General features: G+C 32.6%; 1 long non-coding RNA gene across 1 annotated transcript; it reads right to left on the reverse strand.

Annotated features, from left to right (window-relative positions):
• Positions 1-1,529: 1,529 nt before the first annotated feature.
• Positions 1,530-20,478, reverse strand: LOC131179333 (uncharacterized). Its single transcript, XR_009148359.1, has 2 exons — positions 19,316-20,478; positions 1,530-1,758 (listed from the first exon to the last, which is right to left on the reverse strand). It is a non-coding gene; the product is annotated as an uncharacterized LOC131179333 (long non-coding RNA).
• Positions 20,479-20,807: the final 329 nt, after the last annotated feature.

A 20,807-nucleotide genomic window follows, 5' to 3' on the forward strand; every position in this document is an offset into this window, starting at 1 on the left:
GAAGAAGAAATGGAGATGGAATTCAGCTAAGGTTGAGAGGAAGAAGAAGAAATGAAGTTAGTGGTTGAACTTTTGTCTTCTAATGCCTTATATATTCCCACTAGCAATTTGTTTAATTCATTATAATAATTTAAAGTTTTCATATTTACAATAATTCCCTTTAATTTCCTTTAATTACATTACACATATAGTTTCATAATTTCATGGGATTTTTAAAATTATAATGCCACTTATTTTAATGGATATTTAGGTCAAAAGTCAACTCTAGGTGCCAAATGACCAAAATACCATTCTTTAGGTTATAGTCACACTTTTTCGGTAATACTGATTAAATCCCTGATCCGACGGTTCCTTTAATTTCATTTTCATCTATACCAATTAACTAAATTTTCTTTAACATTTTTAATGTCATTTGTACCTCAGTAAATCTTTAATTAAGTTTCAAAAATTATTTTCTAGGGTTTATCGCAGGTCTGGGGTCGTCAACTGTCTACGCAGTGACTTCCCAGTACGGTCACCCATCGCTAGAATCGCAGCTCATTTAACCTAGTTATATTTCATCTCTTTTATTTTTCCTTAATTTTTCTTGTATTTTCTTATCATTTATTCCATCATTTTATGTCTCCTCACTATCATTTAAGTATAGTTCCAAGCATTCTGACTGTCGGAACAGTAGAACGTACGGACTACCTATGGTGAGGGAATTACAATTCTTCCCCTCTAAGTAAAATTTCATCCTCGAAATTTATCCAGTGTAAATAATCGAGGAACCGCTATCTCCTTGGTTTTCCGCTTTTTTGTGTTATAATACTTCACTCTCTCTTTAGTCTGTCTTACTAGACTTAGCTCTAAAATCTTATCCTCATCTCGATTTACTATCAGAATACGTAGCTCTACACAATAGTTCTAAGTCGGTACTGTAATCTGCAGCTTACAGCACAAACATCGAGAACATTACATAGTTACCACGGTATATCCTAATAGATCAGATTTTTCCTATACTTATCCTTTTTGAATATATGACTTTCTGTGGACCAAGATCCATATCTTAACCTAAAATAATTAGAGAAAACAGATCTGTATTAGTGTCACCTCGACTCCTATATAAAGGCTCATGCATGTTATACACACTATATTTTTCTGTCTATCTAGGTCTAGAACCACCTAAACCTTTGCTTTGATACCAATAAATGTAACACCCCTTACCCGTCTACAGTGTAGCTGAGCAAAGTATGCCACATTCGGTGCTGGAGCACCCTATCTTATCTTGTCATGTACATTATTAATTTAATGTCTATTTATTTTTATTATCCCACGTATAAATTTTTTTTTTATTATATTTCATTCTTATGAAGACTCAGACAGAGTCTCATCTGTTTTATTATTGCATGGCGAGTTCTTCTATTTATCTGTTAAAATTTTCATATCATAAGTTCAATCCATATCAATTTATCGCTTGTCATATCCATCTCATTAGTTTCCATGTATCACATCATATCATCAGTTCATATCATATGTCATATAATCAATTCATGTAAAACACATTTACTTTTATTAATAGAATTCATATACAATAATTTACAATTTATATTACAGTCTCAAAATGAATTACATCTTTGACTTATGTACAGAAATAAAAAATACAAAATCTAAATACACATGGATCCTACAAAAAATACTCTGCTGAGGTGACTCCCACATTAGTGCAGATCTGCTCAGAATCTCTGTCTGGACTCTACTGGTCAATCTCTCCAATACCTATATGAGGAAACTGTTATTAGTATGCCCTAGAGCATATCATTTAGTATGTTTCTTGTACATGATTTTATTAATAAAAGGCATTTTCACTTTTCCGTTTACATAAGATATTTATGTGTAATAGAAAAGGTCTATTGATATTTTGTTAGAAATTCTATTCTTAAGTTGTTAAGAATATGAGTGATAGTATTTCTAGTACAAAGTATCGTAAATAGGTTCACAATCGAGGATACTTCATAATAAGGACATGACTTATCCAGAAAGATTGTATTCATATTTGTTCACAAGTTATTTATATGAGATATAAATAAGATGGAATGGTGAGTCTCATGCCATATGACAAACATGATAAGCACTTATAAATGATAAGTAGGCCGAACCAGTGACACTTATGACAAGCACATGGAGTTTACTCTTGTCAATGTTTTGTCATAAATCATATCAGTGCATATAATCTTTAGACCTGAGATAGCACAGTTATCTTGTATATAGATGGTTTGAGTTTGATACTGCTTTCATACTTGTACTATGTATGGGTATATGGGCATGTGTTGGCTCCTACTAGTTATATATGAAGGTAAGTGTTGATCAAGATGGAATTTGTTCCTCTAAGTAAATAGATATAAAATCCTATGTTCATTTAATTGTTCTTGATGTTTCAAGTTCCTGACCAGGACAGATAGATTTATTTAGAAAAGCATTTCTGATGAGAAAATCTTTTTAATCAAGAACTGGAATTAAAAGAGAACATAATATTCATAGCAAATGGAGTTTGACATAAACCATGACTCCAGCTTGAGTTGGGATTTTGTAACAGAGAGATTCCAGTGCATGGTAACATATGATTATAGGTTCATTTAAGGTAAACCTTATTACTGATTGGGTGGCCATGGCATGCTATGCTAGGTGTTAACCATGGTCTATGAGGTGTATAAAATGATTTAGAGAAATCATTTATGGTAAGAAAGAGTTCTGATGATATTAAGAGTTGATATCATGTCTCATTACCAATTAGTGATGAGCCTAGTAAGTCACACACATACACAAGTTATCACCTAATTAAATATGATTTAATTAATTAATTAAAGAGTTTAATCGATTAATTAAATAGATTTGGTTTGCAATTAGATTGCAAAGTCCCTAGGATGACTTGAAACCAAATCTAGATTATTGGATGTATAGTATAAGTTAAATTTATATTTAAAGTGCTTAAATATGAATTTAATTAATGAGAAATTAATTAATTGATTTATATTTGATATAAATTGATTAGAAGAAGAGAAATAATTATTTTGGGTTGAGAACTCAAAATTAAGACACAGGGGCATTTTGGTCATTTCACAAGGTGACATGTGACACCATGTGATAGTGACACATGGCATTACACATAAACTTGCCAAATCTCTTTTAATCATGTAAGGTGATTAAAATTAAGATTAAATATATGTTTGACACTTGGCACAATGTGATTGGGTCAATTAAACCTAGAAACAATCAAAGGGTGACATGTGGCAAGGGTTTAATGTATTGACCCAGCTATATAAGTGTTGTTATGATAAGAAAATAACACAACCAACTGCTGCTCTCATTGGTGCCGCCACCCAAGGCTCTCCCCTCTCTTCTTCTTCATCTTTTATCAATTCAAAGGGATTAGCCATCAATCTCTTGAATTAAAAATACTAGAAATCATTTCTAGTGTCCTGTTTACATTTTTAATCTCTTAAAAGGCAGAACTTGATTTTCTAAATAATAGAAAAAGCTTTAGAAGCTATTCAATGGCTGCCATAGGTGAACTTGGTGTGGACAAGTTAGAGGGACAACATCTAGTGTCCTGAAGATGAATCTCAAAGGCGCAAATATATTTCAGTGCATCAAGAGGTTAGTGTGTTTGTTCTTGATTTAATCTAGGGTTCTAAAATTAATCTAATTAATTTTAAAATCTTAAATGGAAAATACAGATCCAAAAACATATTAAAAGAGTTTTAATATGTTGTTTATCATTGAAATCAAATAGATAAAAATAAATCTTGCATGATACATGTGACCCTAGGTGAAAATTTTTGAATTCAATGGTATAAACTTGTGTTTTTCAAGCTTCCGCTCCTTCAATTGGTATCAGAGCCACTATATTTGCCATTTAGATTGTTGATTATATGATTTAATTGTGTGTTTTGATCATGAGATGATTTATCCATTGCTGGTTGCAATGGATGTGTGGCGGCATGCAAGAGATCACCATCAATGGTGCGTATGGTTTGGCTTCATGGGTGGTGCAAAGATTTGACTTTTTAATTTGCAATTATTGTATGATCTAAAAACTCATCTTATGTCTAATTAAATTGTTTAATTAGAATTTTAATCACACAATTAAATTTTGATTCAAATCAGAATTTTAAAAATTATTTGAATGTTATTCAAATTTGAATTTTAAAAGTTGTTTGAATGTGATTCAAATCTGAATTTTTAAAGTTGTTTGAATCATATTTAAATCTGATTTTTTAAAGTTGTTTGAATAATATTCAGATCTGAATTTTTAAAAATTGTTTGAATGTGATTCAAATCTGATTTTTTAAAAATTGTTTGAATGTGATTCAAATCTGAATTTTTAAGGTTGTTTGAATGTTATTCAAATTTGAATTTTTAAATTTGTTTGAATGATATTCAAATCTAAATTTTTAAATTTATTTGAATCATATTCAAATCTGGATTTTTAAGTTGAATATGAGATATTCAATTTAATTTAAGTATGTATGTTTTATTTAATTGTTAAATAATGATATGCCTGATGGATGATCATGGACTATAAAAGACTAATGTAATTGGATTTATTTTTTTTTTATGTTTCTTTGGGATTATAAATTAATTAATTTATTTTAATTTATTTTGGGCATGTATTATTAAGTTTGTAATAATTTTTGGGTTGTAATTTCATTTATTTACTTCTTGTAAATTCGCCTTGGTATGCTAAGGATTACTATGTAATATTAGATTGCAAGAAGTTCAAGGAGGTCAAGAGCATTGGTGGGACCAGTGGGGGAATTCAAGATCAAGTGTTGATTATGTACTCTTTCGGCAACTCTTGTAAAATGAATAAATGAAATGCACCTAGGAATGCCCTGATTCAATTCTTAGTGGCTCAGAATTGAATCCCTTAGAAAGTCCATGATCATACCATATTTACTACTTATCCATGAATGCATGAGATGTATGGAAATGTATGCAATTATATGATATATGCATGCTAAATGGGTAATGTGCAAAGTGAGACCTTAATAGTAATTAGGATGACTATAAAATCTTCCAAACAAATTATTAAGTTGGAAATGCTATAATTAAAGTAATTATAACATGGACCCTCCAATGGGGCAATTATTTTAAGAAATTTTAAATAGTTATATAAGATGCAATTAATTTAAGAGATTTTCTTAAGAATAATTGTTAAGAATGAGATGTTATAAATATGTAAATAGTTTGGTGGCCAATATTGGATGTACCTGAGGACATTAAAATTATTTGCATAATTACTGGCTCAATGGGATCAACTTAACTAATGCAAGATAAGTCAATAATTGATGTACCTGAGATTTTGAGCATTAGGGGTTAGGTAAAGGATTGAACCTCACATGAGATGTGATGGGCAGAGAGTTGCTCACTTATAGTTTATTGTAATTCCAATAACGGATGTACCTGAGGATGATCAATAGAATTATAAGAATTCAATCACTCACTAGAAATCCATCCAACTAGGATTTCCGTTTTCTACTTTGGAAGTGTAGGATTCGCTAAGTTAGTGAGAGGACCAATTTGATTAAAAGACCATAATCATTTTGGTTAATTACTTGATATATTTACTAATTAATCTGGTTATTTTTTGCAGTTAATTTTCTGATAATAATGAGCACAGAACAACCACCACCATCCAATATCATTGCAACCATACTTGATCGTAATAGGTTGACAGGACCTAATCTCTCTGATTGGCTAAGAAATTTAAAACTTGTCCTGAACCTTGAACATATAGGATATGTTCTAGATTCAAATGTTACTGGTCCCTTACCTCCAGAGGCCACTCAAGAGAAACATGAAACTTTGGACAAGTGGAAGGAGCATAATATGAGAGCTAAGTGTTACATGCTTGCTTCCATGAGTAATAAGTTACAGAAGCAGCATGAAAAGATGCAGAGTGCAAGTGAGATCCTCCTTCACCTACAAGAGTTGTATGGTGAGCACAGTAGGAATGCTAGGTATGAGATATCTAGGCAGCTGTTCCGCATGAGGATTTCTGAGGGACAAAATGTTAGGGATCATGTCCACAAGATGATTCGGCTGATTGAGCAGTTGGAACATCTTGACTTCAACATGGATTTCCAACTACAGACGAATTTGATCCTTCAGTCCCTTCCTGAGTCTTTTGGGAATTTTGTGACAAATTTCCATATGACTAAACAGGAATACACCTTAGCTGATTTACTTAACATGCTGGTTATTGCCTAAAAGAATATGTCGGGCAATAAAGGAAAAAAGGTAGCTTTGATTGCATCTTCTTCTGGAAAGTCCAACAAGAAGAAGGTCAATAAGAAAAAGAAATCTTAGATTATTGGTCCTTCTAAGAAAATAGCTAAACAGAAAGGGAAGACTAAAGCTAATGGAGGCAAAGGAAGGCAAATAGAGTTAGAATTGGAGAATTCTGACCAACTAACAGATCAGATGGATATAGATCCATCTAGTCAACCTACACCCGTTGATGAAACATCTACAGCTGTTCCTAGTAGAACAACCAGGGTATCTCACCCACTAATGAGATATGGTTTCCTTCATGAAGAAGAACAAGAGTTGTCTACTCATGAAGAAGTAGATCATGGAGATGATCCACTTACCTATGAAGAAGCTATATTAGATATAGACTCTTCAAAATGGATTGATGCTATGAAATCTGAAATTGATTCCATGTATAAGAATCAAGTTTGGGATCTTGTTGACCCACCTGAAGGTATTGTACCTATAGGGAAGAAATGGGTTTTCAAGAAGAAAATTGGTTCGGATGGAAAGGTAGAGTCCTATAAGGCAAGACTAGTAGCGAAAGGGTTTCACCAAAGGCAAGGAATCGACTATGAGTAGACTTTCTCGCCTGTTGCCATGCTTAAATCAATTAGGATTCTATTAGCAATAGCTGCATACTATGATTATGAGATTTGGCAGATGGATGTCAAAACAGCTTTTCTCAATGGATACATTGAAGAAAACATTTTCATGGAACAATCTAGGGGTTTTGAATCCCAATATGGTTCCAAGGTATGCAAGCTAAAGCGATCCATTTATGGGTTGAAACAAGCTTCGAGAAGTTGGAACATCCGTTTTGATGAAGCCATTAAATCCTTTGGATTTATAAAAAATGAGGATGAGCCATGTGTATATAAGAAAGTTAGTGACAGTGCTATCACTTTCCTTGTCTTATATGTGGATGACATACTGTTGATGGGTAATGACACAGGTATGTTGACAACTGTAAAAGTATGGTTGTCAAATACATTCTCCATGAAAGACTTAGGGGAGGCAACCTATATTCTTGGGATTCGCATTTATAGAGATAGAGCGAAAAGAATAATTGGTTTATCCCAAAGTCTATACTTGGAAAAGGTGTTAAAGAGGTTTAACATGCTTGATTCCAAGAGAGGATTGTTACCAGTGAGACATGGTATCCATCTTTCTAAAGAGATGTCTCCAAAGACACCTGAAGAAAGAGATAAGATGGCCAGGATTCCATACGCTTCGGCTATTGGAAGTTTAATGTATGCAATGTTGTGTACTAGGCCGGATATCGCATATGCTGTTAGTTTGACTAGCAGGCATCAATCCAATCCAAATTTGGAACACTGGATAGCTGTCAAGAATATCCTTAAGTACTTGAGAAGAACTAAGGATTTATTCTTGATCTATGGAGGTGGAGACTTGCAATTGGATGGTTATAGTGATTCTGATTTCCAATCAGATATCGATGATAGAAAGTCTACCTCTGGATATGTGTTCATTTGTAATGGAGGTGCAGTCAGTTGGAAGAGTTCCAAACAGAGCACGACTGCAGATTCCACTACCAAGGCCGAGTACATTGCTGCATCAAATGCTACAAAAGAAGCTGTTTGGATATAAGGAACCCCGGTCTCACTAGAAATCCAAACACATAGAAAGGCGCTACCATATTATCAGAAAAATAGTTGGGCAAGGCGATGTAGCCATGCAGAAAATAGCATCAGCTGAAAATCCAGCTGATTCATTCACTAAGCCTTTGTCACAAGCTCAGTTAGACTAACATCTTAAGAAGATGAGTCTAAGATATTGTAATGAATGGCTCTAGTGCTAGTGGGAGATTGTTAGTAGTATGCCCTAGAGTATATCATTTAATATGTATCTTGTTCATGATTTTATTAATAAAAGGCATTTTCACTTTTCCGTTTACATAAGATATTTATGTGTAATAGAAAAGGTCCATTGATATTTTGTTAGAAATTCTATTCTTAAGCTGTTAAGAATACGAGTGACAGTATTTCTGGTACAAAGTATCATAAATAGGTTCACAATCGATGATACTTCATAATAAGGATATGACTTATCCAGAAAGATTGTATTCATGTTTGTTCCCAAGTTATTTATATGAGATATAAATAAGATAGAATGGTGAGTCTCATACCATATGACAAACATGATGAGCACTTATAAATGATAAGTAGGCCGAACCAGTAACACTTATGACAAGCACATGGAGTTTACTCTTGTCAATGTTTTGTCATAAATCATATCAGTGCATATAATCTTTAGACCTGAGATAGCACAGTTATCTTGTATATAGGTGGTTTGAGTTTGATACTGCTTTCATACTTGTACTATGTATGGGTATATGGGCATGTGTTGGCTCCTACTAGTTATATATGAAGGTAAGTGTTGATCAAGATGGAATCTATTCCTCTAAGTAAATAGAGATAAAATCCTATATTCATTTAATTATTCTTGATGTTTCAAGTTTCTCGCCAGGACAAATAGATTTATTCAGAAAAGATTTCTGATGAGAAAATCTTTTTAATGAAGAACTGGAATTAAAAGAGAACATAATATTCATAGCAAATGAAGTTTGACATAAACCATGACTCCAGCTTGAGTTGGGATTTTGTAAAAGAGATATTCCAGTGCATGGTAACATATGATTATAGGTTCATTTAAGGTAAACCTTATTACTGATTGGGTGGCCATGGCATGCTATGCTAGGTGTTAACCATGGTCTATGAGGTGCATAAAATGATTTAGAGAAATCATTTATGTAAAGAAAGAGTTCTGATGATATTAAGAGTTGATATCATGTCTCATTACCAATTAGTGATGAGCCTAGTAAGTCACACACATACACAAGTTATCACCTAATTAAGTATGATTTAATTAATTAATTAAAGAGTTTAATCGATTAATTAAATAGGTTTGGTTTGCAATTAGATTGCAAAGTCCCTAGCATGACTTGAAACCAAATCTAGATTATTGGATGTATAGTATAAGTTAAATTTATATTTAAAGTGTTTAAATATGAATTTAATTAATGAGAAATTAATTAATAAAAATTAATTAATTGATTTATATTTGATATAAATTGATTAGAAGATGAGAAATAATTATTTTGGGTTGAGAACTCAAAATTAAGACACAGGGGCATTTTGGTCATTTCACAGGGTGACATGTGGCACCATGTGATAGTGACACATGACATTACACATAAGCTTGCCAAATGTCTTTTAATCATGTAAGATAATTAAAATTAAGATTAAATATAGGTTTGGCACTTGGCACAATGTGATTGGGTCAATTAAACCTAGAACCAATCAAAGTGTGACATGTGGCAAGGGTTTAATGTGTTGACCTAGCTATATAAGTGTTGTTATGATAAGAAAATAACACAACCAGCTACTGCTCTCATTGGTGCCGCCACCCAAGGCTCTCCCCTCTCTTCTTCTTCATCTCTCATCAATTCAAAGGGATTAGCCATCAATCTCTTGAATTAAAAATACTAGAAATCGTTTCTAGTGTCCTGTTTACATCTTTAATCTCTTAAAAGGTAAAACTTGATTTTCTAAATAATAGAAAAAGCTTTAGAAGCTGTTCAAGGGCTGTCATAGGTGAACTTGGCGCGGACAAGCTAGAGCGACAACATCTAGTATCCTGAAAACGAATCTCAAAGGCGCAAATACACTACAGTGCATCAAAAGGTTAGTGTGTTTGTTCTTGATTTAATCTAGGGTTCTAAAATTAATCTGATTAATTTTAAAATCTTAAATGGCAAATACATATCCAAAAACATATTAAAAGAGTTTTAATATGTTGTTTATCATTGAAATCAAATAGATAAAAATAAATCTTGCATGATGCATGTGACCCTAGGTGAAAATTTTTGAATTCAATGGTATAAACTTGTATTTTTCACGCTTCCGTTCCTTCAGAAATAATCCATCGCGCTAAGCATATTGCTTAGTATAATTTAAAATAAAAATAACTGAATAATCATGGATAATTATTTCATGTATAATTTCATATAGAGATTCATATTTCATGGACTCTGAGTCAATTACATGTTTACTGAACTTTAGAAGCAATTAAACTTGTCGGGATCCTTTCTAATAATTTATTCCATTTTCAATCTTCTTAATTTCATATCAGCTGTCTCTTCACGTAATTATTTAATTTTTAAAGCTTATTACTCATGAGTCGTTTCATAACTTTAGCTGCTCCACAGGAGCATATTAATTTACTGAGATTTCTTCATATAATCAATTGATTTTTACACCTATTACTTATATATGTGATATTTTCGGTATTTAATTAAATTTAAGACTCATTACTCATATTTATGCCCAAGTAACCTATGACAGACTATAAAAATTGGATACACAGGAGTATACAAGTTAGACATCTGTATGCCTATCATGTATACATCTGTCATGTCAGACATAAGGCCAGTGGGCAGGCATAAAACCAGAAATCATATCAGGCACAATGACCAACGGGCAGGCATAAAGCCAATAGAACAATCATATCGGACATATATTGTCTATCAATGATTATTCCTTTGTGCAGTACTGAAATCTGTAGTCCCTAATTTGTATATCAATCGATCCAAGTATATACATAAGTCTAGGTATACTTTAGACAAATTAGTATTATTAAGCACTTATAGTTTATTATTTCATGCTATGTACTATTAAGAGTTCATAACATATTGTTATTTCACTTCATGTACTATCTATGCTGTATACCATTTTCATGTCATTATAATTGGAACACAGGTCCCAAGTACATATTCATATAACTTATGAATTTATCACTCTCATTATTTTATGTCATATACTCTACATATTTATAGTATTATTATTTCATATATGATGAAAACATAGATTCCAAGTATATTTTCATATAACTTATGTATTTAGCAAACCATTTAGGTAATTTATATTTTATGTATTAAATGATTTCATGTCACCTTGTAGTAGAAAAGTGGGTTCCAGATACCTATTTCATGTAATTCAGTGTTTAGTAACACATTAGGGTCATTAGGGTTAAAACCCTACCATAAGATAAGTTGTCTTATGAACCTTTCTTTAGGTTCAGTTTTAATGTCTTAAATTTACCTATCAATTTGATCACTTTGTGGCCACTGTTTGGCCATGCTTCCTTCATGAAAGCTGTTCTTCTATGTCTTTTCTTATTTTCTCTTTTTCAATCATGTCATTTGAATTTTTGAAACTCAAGTTATGGTCAAATAACCATAACTGGTTCATTTCCTAATTCTAGATCCTTAGCTAGGTAGATTTTGGAGTTATACTTTACCAATTTAATTGGACATGTTGCAGTCACTTTTAGGCTTAGTGTTCTTCACATAATTTGTTGTCCTATGTCATATGGTCACTCAAAATTTTGGATTGCAAATTTTCAAGTATTTTAGAATTACTTATAGCCAAATCACTAGCCTGGACTCAAGTACCCTGTGCCCACAGGATCCCAGTTCAGGTCAGTAGCTTTGACTCAACTTTTGGGATTCTTACATTTATAATTTGAGGAAAGTGTCTAAAACAAAGTTGTATCTCTATTTCTCAGGTTTACAGAACAATATGGCTCATCCAAATTGGAGTTTCCAAGTGAGAGATATAACTAAAAGACTATTCTGGAGTCAAATGGACACTTAGGCAATTTCTAGAATTTGCATACTAAATTGATCTAGTCAATTAACATAGTTCCCTTGCTTTCTGGGTTTTTATCAAAATACTAATATTGTAGATTGATGTCTTGTGAACATTTTTCCACTGGTTTCATTGCATTTGGATTTCTGTAGACCAAGTTATGGCCTTTTTGCCAAAACTGGTCAAGTAGCCTTTGTCTAGCAATTCTGGGCAGTTTTGATACTGGACAGTTTTGGTAACCTAAATTAGGTAAGCAATTTGATTTGGTTAGAAGCATTTCTAGGCTCTGTGATCTTCATGAAAGTTGAATTCCTATGTCTAAGCTTTCCAATGGTATAAATTTCAGGTCATTTGGATCTGTCTGGAGTAAGTTATAACCAAATGAATGTACACTGTTCATTTGGTCATTTTCTGAGTTCACTATTTGGTAATCCGGATTAGGGCAGAATTTAGGTCACTTTTTGGACAGAATTTGGGCATTGTTTTTTCATGAAAAATGGTATATTTCAGGTCTAGTTTTACATCTAATTGGCCTCATATCAATTAGAGCCACGCAATTTCGGTTATGGCTCAAAACACACACTAAATTTCAATAATTCTCAACCTGCACAAAAGAACACTCTCAAATTTTCATTTCTTCAACTCCCAAACTTCAAATTGGCATTCAGGGCACTTCTAATATCGTCAATTCATTTCAATACAATCAATTTCCAGTAATTACATCAAGTCTCCAATATTTAGTTCAAAACCCTAATTCACATTGTCAAGGTTAATCACAATATACACAATTCAAATTTCTATCACAAGTAACTTCATCAATCAACATATAGCCCTCATCTACTTATTCATCAACACCATTAATCAACATTTATATACATGAAATTATTAATCTCCCAAGTTCCTCAAGGCTGCCGAATTGAGACATTTACACAAAGTCCTCAATAATTTGTTCAAACCCTAATTCAAATTGTCAACCTTAAACATACACATGTAAATAAATTCTAGTGCATGCAACTACCTTAATCAACATCACCAATCATCATTTACGTGTAAGAATTAATCAAATTCCCATATTTCTCAAGGCTGCTGAAACTTAACACTTCTCCTAACTTACCATTTCTTTTGATTTCAAGCATAATTCACTTCATCTTAACTTCAATTCAATTTTTAATAAAGAAAGGAAAAAGGATATAAGCACTAACCTTGTTTCAAGAATCTCTCAACCTTGTAAAACTTCAAAATTTCTCTTTCCTTTTGCTACCTATATACTTCCCAAGGTGTGAGGACTAATTTTTGCGAAGTGAACTTGTGATTTTATATGGAAAATGAGAGGGATATTAAGCTTGCATGAAAGAACTTCCATGGAAGAAGAAATGGAGATGGAATTTGGCCATGGTTGAGAGGAAGAAGAAGAAATGAAGTTAGGTTGAACTCTTGTCTTTTAATGCCTTATATATTCCACTAGCAATTTGTTTAATTCATTATAATAATTTAAAGTTTTCATATTTGCAATAATTCTCTTTAATTTCCTTTAATTACATTACACATATAGTTTCATATTTTCATGGGATTTTCAAAATTATAATGTCACTTATTTTAATGGACATTTAGGTCAAAAGTCAACTCTATGTGCCAAATGACCAAAATGCCCTTCTTCGGTTTATAATCATACTTTTTCAGTAATACCTATTAAATCTCTGATCCGACGGTTCCTTTAATTTCATTTTCATTTGTACCGATTAACTACATTTTCTTTGACATTTTTAATATTATTTGTACCTTATTAAATCTTTAATTAAGTCCTGAAAATTATTTTCTAAGGTTCCTCGCAGGTCTGGGGTCGTCAACTATCTACGCAGTGACTTTCTGATACGGTCACCCATCGCTAGAACCGCAGCTCATTTAACCTAGTTACATTTCATATCTTTTATTTTTCCTTAATTTTTCTTGTATTTTCTTATTATTTATTCCATCATTTTATGTCTCTTTACTATCATTTAAGTATAATTCCAAGCATTTTAACTGTCAGAACAGTGGAACATACGGACTACCTATGGTGAGAGTGTTATAGTTCAAATACCTCAATGCTTGGTGGTTAGAAAACAAATGAAACTATTGTGGTAATAAATAATATCTCCAATGATGAAGAGACTAGACTATAGCATAAAACTCCCTATCATAAATGGAATACCTTTATTTTTCCTCATTGAGTTTTCACTAAAGAATGCTATAGGATGACCTTCTTAACTCAAGACACCTCCAATGCTATTACTTGAAGCATCATAAGCAACTTCTAAAACTTTGTCAAAATTAGGATGCCCTAAAATAGGTACTTCAGTTTTTTAACTTAATTTCACCAAAGGCTTTAGCAGCAACTTTAGCCCAATTAAACTCACCTTTCTTAAGATAATTAGTAATAGGAGCCATGATTGAACTAAATCCCCTAACGAACCTTCTATAGAAAAAGTAGCTAATCCTTGAAAACTACATACCTCAGAAATTATTTTGGGTGTACACTACTCTTTAATGACTCTTACCTTTTCAGGATCAGCTACTACACCTTGCATAAACACAACAAAACCTAAGAAAAGCATTTTAGATTGCATAAAAGAACACTTCTTAAGGTTAACATATAATTTTACTTCCGTAAAAGTATCAAAAACTTATCAAGATGATCTAAATTCTTTTCTTTTGATTTACTATAGATCAAAATATCATCAAAATAAACTACCAAAAACTTATCAATGAAAGATTGTAAAACATGATTCATGACACGCATAAAAGTACTAAGTGCATTAGACAATCCAAAAAACATATTAACCATTCATACAATCCTTCTTGGGTTTTAAAAGTAGTTTTCTATTCATCACCTGGTTTAATCTTGATTTGATGATACGCACTACGCAAGTTAATTTTAGAGAGCACACAAGATCCTATAAACAAGTCCAACATATCGTCAAGTTTAGGAATTGGGAACCTATATTTAATAGTGATGTTTATGGCTTTACTATTCATACACATTCTCTAGGAACTATCTTTCTTAGGTGTTAAGAGTGCAGGAACAACACATGGGCTAAAACTATGCCTAACAAATCCCTTTGTGACAAGTTCTTCAACTTGCCTATTTAACACAGCTCACTCCATAGGGTTCATCCTATAATGAGGAAGATTAGGTAACTGTGATCCAGGCACTAAGTCAATAGCATGTTGAATATCTGTCATTGATGGTAACTCATTAGACAACTCATTAGGCATAATGACAGATAACGCTTCTAATAAGTGTTTTACCTCAGAGGCGGTGTCAGGTCTAGATTCCCCTAAGGAACCTATTTAGCTATAACAGCTAAGCAATACTTACTTTCGCTTCCTACCTTTTCAAAAGCCATATGATTCAAAATAGTAATTTTCTTTTCAGCTTTAAGTGAAGACTTAGGCTTTGGTTTTGAAGATGAGGAGTTCTTTTGGGAAGGTTTGGCAGATATCAAAATGATTTTCTTTCCATGAAACTTAAACACATAGGTGTTTTCCTTACCATGGTTAAGCACATAATGATCATAAAAGCCAAGGGCAACCTAAAAGAATACGAGCAACATTCATAGGTAAATTATCATAATAAATTTCATCTTTATAATGACCCATTTGGATGGGAACAAGATATCTTTCAGTTACAGGCAAAGTTGTATTATTTGCCCAAGTAACCCTAAAAGGTTTATTATGACAATGAAAGCGTTTTATGGAAAAGCTATTAGCTCGAGACTCACTAGATGCAACAACAGAATGAGAATTAGCAAAAATAATAGCTTTACCTATGCTTTTTCCTATGCTATCTTTAAGATTGAAAGATGATTTTGACATAGTTTTAGTCTGGCTTACACTCACAGATTGTGGAGAAGACTTAGGTTGATATGATCTAACTGACTGTGAAGTAAACCTACAGGAGGTGGGGAATTGGTAATAACTCTCAATCTTTAAAGCCTTGTGATAAGCTTCCTCTATTGTTTCAAGAGAATATAATTTGAGTTCCTTTTGAATGTTAAGTCTCAATCCATTAATAAACTGATGAAGTACAAGGAAAGGGTTCTCAACTGAATCACAACATAAATCACATCTATGCAAAGTTTCCTCAAAATTTTCCATGTATTCAGTAACACTAGAGGTTGATTGCTTAAAATTCATCATCTCAGGTACTTTATTGTTCCTATAATATCTAGGTACATACTTCTCCTTCAACTTACTTTTCATGATAGCCCATTGAGTAATAGGAGGCTCATTCAAGCGCTCCATATTGTGTTGAACACTTTGCCAATATTTTATGGCAGCTCAAGTCAATTTTATTTTGGCAAAACAAACACGCTCCAAATCAATCATGTGATAAAAATCACAATACTCCTCTATCCCATCTAAACAATCAATGAAAGTATCAGGGTCCAATTTTCCATCATATTTAGGAGCATTTAGTTTGACCTTTCTAGTAATATCAACATGTTCATTATTAGCATATCTAAGAGATTGCCTATGGTCTCTATTAAAGAGTCTACCATGAGGATCAAGTTGCCTATAGTTTCTATCAAAGGCCCTACCATGATGATCATAATGGTCAAAATGAGGATCTTGTCTAAAATGAGTGTTTGGTGTTACATCAAGAACATGATCATCATAACCAATATGTGTCCTTTCTTCAAAGTGCAAAGGCATATTACTAACATGATTAAACCTCACTTGTTTTGTTGCTACATTACTACCCCTATGCGATGCATTTTGTGCAACTGGTGTATAAATTGCAGCAGGTACAGACTCAACAGAATGAGATGACCCTAAGTGTAGCTTAACAAACTTTTCTTCCATTATGGTTTGCTTGCCCATAGCTTTCAGACGTTTAACAATTTGTTCCACTTGTCTCTTTAATTCAACAAAGTCAAGTTGATCATGTAATGTGGAATTTGGGGGTGGGTGTGAGCTAGAGGCATGGTGCTTATCTTTAGTAATAATGAATGCTAAGTAAACTAAAATTACTAAAATGAATGCAAACAACAAACTTAATGCAAACACACACCAATAAGAATATTAATTCCAATTTTAATGATTTACGTCAAGGTTATGGGTGATTGGATTGGATATATGATTGGTATATAAGTAGAAAGACAAAATTAAAGGAATGAAATTGAGTAAGGTTAATGTTGAATGGGTAAAGTGAATTATGAAGCAAATTCTTGGATCTAAAATACCTTACAAAACTACCCAATTTATGAATAATAATCAAGTTTCAAGTAGGGAAGCGTACCTCACCGAAAACACAAAATTTAGTTTCTTGGAGTCATTTTCTAAAAAAATGGATGTCAAAGTCGAACTCAAAACGTCAAAATTAGTCAAGCAGGACACTTAAAATTTTTTTACTGACTTGGCAATAATGACATGGCACTGGATGGCTGATGCGGCAATGACATGTTGATTGCATGGCAGTAATGACGTGGCTGTGATGATGTGGCAGTGGATGGCTAACGTGTTGATGAGATTGCAGGATGACATAGCAGTGAAAGAGACAGATCAAGTGAAATGAGGCTCACAGAACCTGTTGGTGAGCTCACCTTCTTTACCCGATGATCTATTGACCCGACCCGTCAAGTTCTTGCTCCATGGGTGTTGAAATTAATTTTTGACGATAGAGAGGCATAGATCAATGGTCAGAGAAGCTTGGGGAGGGTCTAGAAGCTTGAAATGCTTGATTCTCAAGTGGGTGACTTTTCGGGTGATGATCTAACCCGGTCAAATCTTGGAATCCGGCAAATTTTAGGCTATCGAAAAAGTATCTGCAGACTTGCAATAGGCCGACGAGTTAGCTGGTGGTGGCAACGTGGTTGGGGAATGGCCGCTAGTGGTGGATCTTGTGTGAAAATGGTGGGCAACGGCTTCTGGGTTCTAGTTCTCAAAAGCTTTTTTTATATATAAACAGTAAACTACAGGCAAAAATTTAATGAAGAAAGCTTGGGACAATAGTGGAAGGATGGGATTTTAAAAGGCAAGAACACATATTTGAAAGCTTAAAAGTTTGCGGAAGCTAAAGAAATTAGGATTGATCTTGGCTTTGATACCAAAATTGATGTAGAACAAAGGAAAGAATCAAAAGCAAAGGAAAAAAAAATCAATGACCAAACCTTGAAGAAAAGAGAACTAATTCTCAAAGTTTATTGATCTCATAAAATTGTCATCACAAAAACTACTAACAATGAAAAACCTAGATCTTATTTATAGGATTAGGAATCCCAATCTCATTATAATTTTAAAACCCTAATTCAATCATAACTAGGAATTGAAAAATCTCAATTTAATTAGGAATCTAATCTATTTAGGATACACAATTATTCAAAAAACTAAAATTCTTATTTTCTATATTTTTTTCCTAAAATATGTACTCCTAAAATCTTTAGGAGTCTATTCTACATCAGTTAAGGTGGACAGATTTTATTATTCCTTTGTTTTGGATCCCAATCTTCACCGTCGTCAAGTTATTGGGAGTAGTAGTACTATTCATATATTTGTAGTCTTAAAAGAAAGGGTTATTATCTACCATGCTTAATTTAATTAAAACATAGAACCTACCCCAGTAAACATAATTTATTTGATTAAAAAAAAAAAGTTTGGTATCTATTAGAAACATCCAACCATTACTAATTCTAAAAGCTGTAAAACGGAGTTAAATTAATTTTCATCCAAATATCTCAATTGTATGAAAAAAATAATCCGAACAATAACTTAATAATTTAGAATTACTGCTAGTTCATGAGATCAACAAAGGCCAAGCTCCGCCAAAGTAGCCTAGCTGGCAGCTTAATTATTTACTATTAATATCATTAATTTGCATCATGCTGTGAAGTAAGAACTAAAAGTAGATTTTAGCCAATTTCAGGGGACTGAGAACAAATTTTCTATTTTCTTTTTGAAAATAAAAGTTTTGCGTCCATATTCAGCAACAGGCAATGGACAATTATCTGATCGATTAGAAAAAAGCTAGTTCAGTGGAAGAGTTTCAAAAGCAAAAAATCTGAACAGTTAGGACAGCTATCCAGTATCCACCATGCAATTTCTATATGCTTTTCTGAAATTCATTTTGTCATCTTTCACTAGGCATGACAAAGCAGTGAAAAAATAAGATTCTTGCAGTGATTGGGGGGAAAAAATCCTAGGAGTAAGTAAATTATTCATTACAAACGCAAAGTCCCTAGTAACCCAAAGCCACTAAATTCTAATGGTTGGCCTTGCCACAAGAAGTTGAAATTCATACAGCAAATCTCCATCTGAAGCCACATGGAAATTTAGACAGAGTATTAGACAAAGCTATGTTAGGAACATACCAGCTAAAGCATCATAAACTCCATAAGCTGAGTATTTGGGCCAATTTTGCTGACTCCAGAGAGAAGTTTACCTGTTCAAAGAGGTCTAGAATTCAAACATTTAGTTCTACCATGGTCCTACAATAGATGCTAAAAATTACAAATATTCATGTGAAATAAGCTAAGGAGGACAAATCCAATTAAAAATACAAACATGCATGAGATAAGCTAGAAAGGACTGAAACTTGAGCAACAGGAAAGGTCATAATTCAAATATAACCACAATGTCAAAAACTAATATAGTAGCTCAAATTGAGACCTTAATATTTCACAATACTTCACAACAGATGCAAAGAAAATGGATATGCAATGATGAAAATAGAATTGATTTGCACTAGTGTTTTTAATTTAATTAATTAATTTCCAGTTCCAATTTTAATTAACCTAAGTAGCCAAAGATGAAAACCAAAAAAGGTTATCAGAACACAGTATCAGAAGTGATTAGAGGAGTAAAGAAAATCTAATGACAAAAAAGGAGTATAAAGTTATTTTGTGGCTGCTTCCAATAAAATCCCTGCAAGACATGTAAATTGACATTGTTATAATAATTAAAAAGTATGCTTCAATATGAGATGAATCCAACCAGAATGTAGATTCCAGCAAATAGAATGCCAACAGCACAAGCACAAGTAACTGAATGAAAGAAATTAATCATAAATTAAACCTAAATTAATTCTTAATTAATACAAAAACCCATAAATTTGTAAGCTTTAATTTGTGTACCGTAATACAAAATCCATTTCTGCATGCAATTTTCTTAGTTCAACTCATTGTTTGTTATTGGTATCAATAAACCTCTTTAACAGAACGAAATCCCAGATGTTGACATCAAGCAAGCCTCTCAAGAGTGCCTAAATCAAGCCAAGGACGAAGACACAACCACAAACCCCTCTATCCACAGCGAGATCGAGGGATGGGGATTCTGTGCACAGGCGAGATGGGGGAAGATGACAAGTGAAGATTTGGGGAAAATAGTGAGTGAATCGAGAGAAAGGATAAGGATTCAGTATGTTTAAATTTAAATTTTAATTATTTTAACGAAAAACTAGTTACAACAAAGGCAACCTTTTTTCCAAACAACAGAAGTCACTTGACTTTACAGTACGTTTGCTTCAAAGCATAGTTACCACTAAGGCGTGGTCCCGGTGCGTGGTAGGTAACACCACCACTAAATGAAATATAGGATACGCAGGGCGCTAATTCGATTCGCGATTCACCTAGCTGATATGTAAGTTTAATTTGGGTATGTAAATTATATTTATCTAATAAATAAATTATTTTTAATTTTATTTAATATAATATATTTATAAATTTAAAATATTAATTCAATATGATAATTTTCTAGTATAATATAATATAATATAATATAATTTTTTTATAAAATTCAAAGTTATTTAATTATTGTTTTAAGGAAAATTATTTAATTATTGTTTTAAGGAAAATTATTTAATTA

The sequence above is a fragment of the Hevea brasiliensis genome, chromosome 1 (genome assembly GCF_030052815.1).
Source record: "Hevea brasiliensis isolate MT/VB/25A 57/8 chromosome 1, ASM3005281v1, whole genome shotgun sequence".
Lineage (NCBI taxonomy): Eukaryota > Viridiplantae > Streptophyta > Magnoliopsida > Malpighiales > Euphorbiaceae > Hevea > Hevea brasiliensis.